Genomic DNA, 6,000 nt, shown 5'->3' with positions numbered 1-6,000 from the left:
TTTATTGCAATTGCACACTGTCTTGACATTTTCAGTGAGTTATCTACCACGACCCCAAGATCTCTCTCTTGGTCAGTCTCTGCCAGTTCACACCCCATCAACTTGTATTTGTAGCTGGGATTCTTGGCCCCAATGTGCATTACTTTGCACTTGGCCACATTGAACCTCATCTGCCACGTTGATGCCCACTCACCCAGCCTCAACAGATCCCTTTGGAGTTCCTCACAATCCTCTCTGGTTCTCACCACCCTGAACAATTTAGTGTCATCTGCAAACTTGGCCACTTCACTGCTTACTCCCAACTCCAGATCATTAATGAACAAGTTAAAGAGCATGGGACCCAGTACTGAGCCCCGCGGCACCCCACTGCTTACCGTCCTCCAGTGTGAAGACTGCCCATTTACACTCACTCTCCGCTTCCTATTAATTAGCCAGTTTTTGATCCACAAGAGGACCTGTCCTTTTACTCCATGACTCTCAAGCTTTCTAAGGAGCCTTTGATGAGGAATTTTATCAAAAGCTTTCTGGAAGTCAAGGTAAACAACATCTATTGGTTCCCCTTAACAGTGTATAAACAACCGTTCTACCTCAGCTGGCAACATGCATTCTTCTGAGAGATGGGAAAGGCCACCTCTAATCTCACCAGCTGGAGCTTCCAACTTTCGCTTTGGGAAAAGACTGTGACTTGTGTGCGGAGGGCGGGGATTGCTAAGGTGTCTGTCTTTAAATTTTAAGCCCGCCAGAATTTGCGTGCCTGAAGCACTGCCCAATTAACGGCTTGTTGTAATCTATAAACTGTCCAGTGCTACTCAGTTCTGCACAGTCTGCCTTTGCTTTGTACATGCCTGTCATTCATAAATAAAGTCTAATTTATTTTACATCAAAGAGGTGGAATGGATGAGTGCTGCACAGAACTTGACAATAGCGGAGGCTTCCTAGATGGAGTCAATTCATCTTGTATTTGGTCTTTCCCTGCTGCCTTCAACTTTTCCTGGCACTCTTTCACAGCATGTCTTCTCAGTATGTGACTCAAGAACGGTGGCCTTAGTTTAGTCCTTTTAGCAGTTAGGCAGTGCTCAGGTGTGACTTGATCCGGAACTCCCTGATTTGCCTTTTTGGCAGTTCATGGAATCCATAAAATTCTCCCCCACACTGAATTTCAAATAAATCTGTTTTCCTCCTGCCTGCTTTCTTCATTGTCCAACGTTTCCATTCATAGACAGGGATGGGGAATACCCTAGTGTTGATCTTGGTCTTCAGCAACACTTCATCACACCGAACCGTATCGTCTATCCACTCCAAATCTCAGAGTCTCAGAGTGGCTTACAATCTCCTTTATCTTCCTCTCTCACAACAGACACCCTGTGAGGTTGGTGGGGCCGAGAGAGCTCTCACAAAAGCTGCCCTTTCATGGACAGAGTCTCAGAATGGCCTACAATCTCCTTTAACTTCCTCCCCCACAACAGACACCCTGTGAGGTGGGTGGGGCTGGAGAGGGCTCTCACAGCAGCTGCCCTTTCAAGGACAGAGTCTCAGAGCGGCCTACAATCTCCTTTCCCTTCCTCCCCCACAACAGACACCCTGTGAGGTGGGTGGGGCTGGAGAGGGCTCTCACAGCAGCTGCCCTTTCAAGGACAGAGTCTCAGAGCGGCCTACAATGTCCTTTATCTTCCTCTCTCACAACAGACACCCTGTGAGGTGGGTGGGGCTGAGAGAGCTCTCACAAAAGCTGCCCTTTCAAGGACAATTCCTATGAGAGCTATGGCTGACCCAAGGCCATTCCAGCAGGTGCAAGTGGAGGAGTGGGGAATCAAACCCGGTTCTCCCAGATAAGAGTCTGCACACTTCACCATGACACCAAACAGGTTTTGTTTCACTTTGGAGTTGTTTTAGCTCCCCTAAGCCATTCCTATTTGTAAACTGCATTAGGTAAGAAATCCAGATACCATATTATGTTATCTAACACAGGTGCATATGAGAAAGAAAAGCTCAGTTTTTCCACCTGTGTCAATCGAGGTTAACCAAGTGCTTTGTGGAGGAGAGCTGTCCCCCTTTTTTAATGAGTACATTATGAATGACAAAGCACCGAAGCTGGGTTTTAGGAGTGTAAGCCGCATTGATTTTGTGGCAACTATGAAATAACACTTGGTAAAGCACGAAGTATGGCTTGTTGTTCCTGCAGAATTGGAGTGCTTTTGCGAGGGGGGGGGGGGGTGCGGGACCCCACAGCATTTCTGACTTAAGACATGAAACAATGGCTCCCCCCACCCCCAGAGAAGGACTCAAATCCAGCTAGAATATCTGTTTACAGATTGTAAAGTGTCGTAGTGGGGAGGCTCCGTGGCAGAGCGTCTGCTGGGCTTGGTGGAAGGCGCCAGTTCAGTCTTCAGCGTGGCCGTCGAGTCCCTGCTGACTTATGGTGACCCCAGAAGGTTTCCAAGGCAAGAGCACAACAGAGGGGGATTCGCCGTCGCCTGCCTCTGCATAGCAACCCTGGTTTTCCTTGGTGGTCTCCCATCTAGACTCAACAGGACCAACCCTGCTTAACTTCCAGGATCAAGTAAGGCTGGGTTAGCCTGGACCTGGTCGGGGCAAGAGATAGACAGAAGAGGTTTGCCATTGCCTGCCTCTGCATAGTAACTGTGGATGTCCTTGGTGGTCTCCCATCCAAGCGCTCACCAAGGCCCACCTTGATTAGCTTCTGAGGACTAATGAGAACAAATTAGCCTGGGTCATCCAGGTCACACCAGGAAACAAACAGGGGGGTTCACCATTGCCTGCCTCTGCGTAGCAACCCTGGATTCCCTTAGTGGTCTCTCATCCAAGTCCTAACCAGGGATGACCCTGATTAGAAGATGAAGAAGAAGATGAAGATATTGGATTTATATCCCGCCCTCCACTCCGAAGAGTCTCAGAGCGGTCTACAATCTCCTTTCCCTTCCTCCCCCACAACAGACACCCTGTGAGGTGGGTGGGGCTGGAGAGGGCTCTCACAGCAGCTGCCCTTTCAAGGACAGAGTCTCAGAGCGGCCTACAGTCTCCTTTCCCTTCCTCCCCCACAACAGACACCCTGTGAGGTGGGTGGGGCTGAGAGGGCTCTCACAGCAGCTGCCCATTCAGGGACAGAATCTCAGAGTGGCTCACAATCTCCTTTCCCTTCCTCCCCCACAACAGACACCCTGTGAGGTGGGTGGGGCTGGAGAGGGCTCTCACAGCAGCTGCCCTTTCAAGGACAGAGTCTCAGAACGGCCTACAATCTCCTTTCCCTTCCTCCCCCACAACAGACACTCTGTGAGGTGGGTGGGGCTGAGAGGGCTCTCACAGAAGCTGCCCTTTCAAGGACAGAGTCTCAGAGCGGCCTACAATCTCCTTTCCCTTCCTCCCCCACAACAGACACCCTGTGAGGTGGGTGGGGCTGAGAGGGCTATCACAGCAGCTGCCCTTTCAAGGACACAGTCTCAGAGCGGCCTACAATCTCCTTTCCCTTCCTCCCCCACAACAGACACCCTGTGAGGTGGGTGGGGCTGGAGAGGGCTCTCCCAGAAGCTACCCTTTCAAGGACAGAGTCTCAGAGCGGCCTACAATCTCCTTTCCCTTCCTCCCCCACAATAGGTGGGTGGGGCTGAGAGGGCTCTCACAGCAGCTGCCCTTTCAAGGACAACCTCTGCCAGAGCTCTGGCTGACCCAAGGCCATTCCAGCAGGTGCAAGTGGAGGAGTGGGGAATCAAACCTGGTTCTCCCAGATAAGACTCCACACACTTAACGACTACACCAAACTGGCTCTCTTGATTAGCTTCCAAGATCAAGTAAGACAGGTTTAGTCCGGTCCATCCAGGTCAGGGGAAGAGATAAACGGAAGTGGTTGGCCATGACCTGCCTCTGCGTAGCAACTCTGAACTCCCTTGGTGGTCTCCCATCCAAGGACTTACCAGGGCTGACTCCGCTTAGCTTCCGAGAACTGACAGACTGGGCTCGTCTGGGCCATCCAGGTCCGAAGAGCACCCCGCTGTGTGGTGGTTGAACGTGCTGTCAAGTGGCAGGCAGTTTATAGCAACCGGATAGGGTTTCCCAGATGGAGGGCAATCAGTAGCAGTTCTCAACTGCTGGCCTCAGTGTAATGACCCTGGACTTCCTTGGTGGTCTCCCATCCAGGTACTAACCGGGTCTGACCCTGCTTAGCTTCCGAGATCTGATGAGATCAGGCCAGCCTGGGCCATCCAGGTGAGGGCAAGAGAGGTGGTTTTGCCATTGCCTGCCTCTGCATAGCAACCTTGGACTGCCTTGGTGGTCTCTCATCCAAATACGAACCCGGCTTAGCTTCTGATATCTGATGGCCTGGGCCACCTAGATCAGGGACACAACCCCCACCCACCCCGCCATGATCGTGGAAACTGCCATGAAGTCACAGCTGACTTGGAGAGTTTTTAAGGTGAGAGATATTCAGAACTGGTTTGCCATTTCCTGCCTCTGTATAGTAACCCTAGACTTCCTTGGTGGTCTCCCATCCAAGCCCTGACCAGGGACAACCCAACTTAGCTTCCAAGATCTGACAAGAGAGCCAGTTTGCTGTAGTGGTTAAGTGTGCGGGCTCTTATGTGGGAGAACCGGGTTTGATTCCCCACTCCTCCACTTGCAGCTGCTGGAATGGCCTTGGGTCAGCCATAGCTCTCTTATCTGGGAGAACCGGGCTTGATTCCCCACTCCTCCACTTGCAGCTGCTGGAATGGCCTTGGGTCAGCCAGAGCTCTCTTATCTGGGAGAACCGGGTTTGATTCCCCACTCCTGCACTTGCACCTGCTGGAATGGCCTTGGGTCAGCCAGAGCTCTCTTATCTGGGGGAACCGGGTTTTATTCCCCACACCTCCACTTGCAGCTGCTGGAATGACCTTGGGTCAGCCAGAGCTCTCTTATCTGGGAGAACCGGGTTTGATTCCCCCCTCCTCCACTTCCAGCTGCTGGAATGGCCTTGGGTCAGCCAGAGCTCTCTTATCTGGGAGAACCGGGTTTGATTCCCCACTCCTTCACTTGCAGCTGGTGGAATGGCCTTGGGTCAGCCATAGCTCTCTTATCTGGGAGAACCAGGCTTGATTCCCCACTCCTCCACTTGCAGCTGCTGGAATGGCCTTGGGTCAGCCATAGCTCTCTTATCTGGGAGAACCGGGCTTGATTCCCCACTCCTCCACTTGCAGCTGCTGGAATGGCCTTGGGTCAGCCATAGCTCTCTTATCTGGGAGAACCGGGCTTGATTCCCCACTCCTCCACTTGCAGCTGCTGGAATGGCCTTGGGTCAGCCAGAGCTCTCTTATCTGGGAGAACCGGGTTTGATTCCCCACTCCCCCACTTGCAGCTGCTGGAATGACCTTGGGTCAGCCAGAGCTCTCTTATCTGGGAGAACTGGGTTTGATTCCCCACTCCTCCACTTGCAGCTGCTGGAATGACCTTGGGTCTGCCAGAGCTCTCTTATTTGGGAGAACCGGGTTTGATTCCCCACTCCTCCACTTGCAGCTGCTGGGATGGCCTTGGGTCAGCCGTAGCTCTCTTATCTGGGAGAACCGAGTTCGATTCCCCACTCCTCCACTTGCAGCTGCTGGAATGGCCTTGGGTCAGCCAGAGCTCTCTTATCTGGGAGAACCGGGTTTGATTCCCCACTCCTCCACTTGCAGCTGCTGGGATGGCCTTGGGTCAGCCACAGCTCTCTTATTTGGGAGAACCGGGTTTGATTCCCCACTCCTCCACTTGCAGCTGCTGGAATGGCCTTGGGTCAGCCATAGCTCTCTTATCTGGGAGAACCGGGCTTGATTCCCCACTCCTTCACTTGCAGCTGCTGGAATGGCCTTGGGTCAGCCATAGCTCTCTTATCTGGGAGAACCGGGTTTGATTCCCCACTCCTCCACTTGCAGCTGCTGGAATGGCCTTGGGTCAGCCAGAGCTCTCTTATCTGGGAGAACCGGGTTTGATTCCCCACTCCTCCACTTGCACCTGCTGGAATGGCCTTGGGTC

The sequence above is a fragment of the Heteronotia binoei genome, chromosome 20 (assembly GCF_032191835.1).
Source record: "Heteronotia binoei isolate CCM8104 ecotype False Entrance Well chromosome 20, APGP_CSIRO_Hbin_v1, whole genome shotgun sequence".
Taxonomy (NCBI): domain Eukaryota; kingdom Metazoa; phylum Chordata; class Lepidosauria; order Squamata; family Gekkonidae; genus Heteronotia; species Heteronotia binoei.
The sequence above is the reverse complement of the archived record's forward strand: the minus strand, read 5'-3'. Positions refer to the sequence as shown.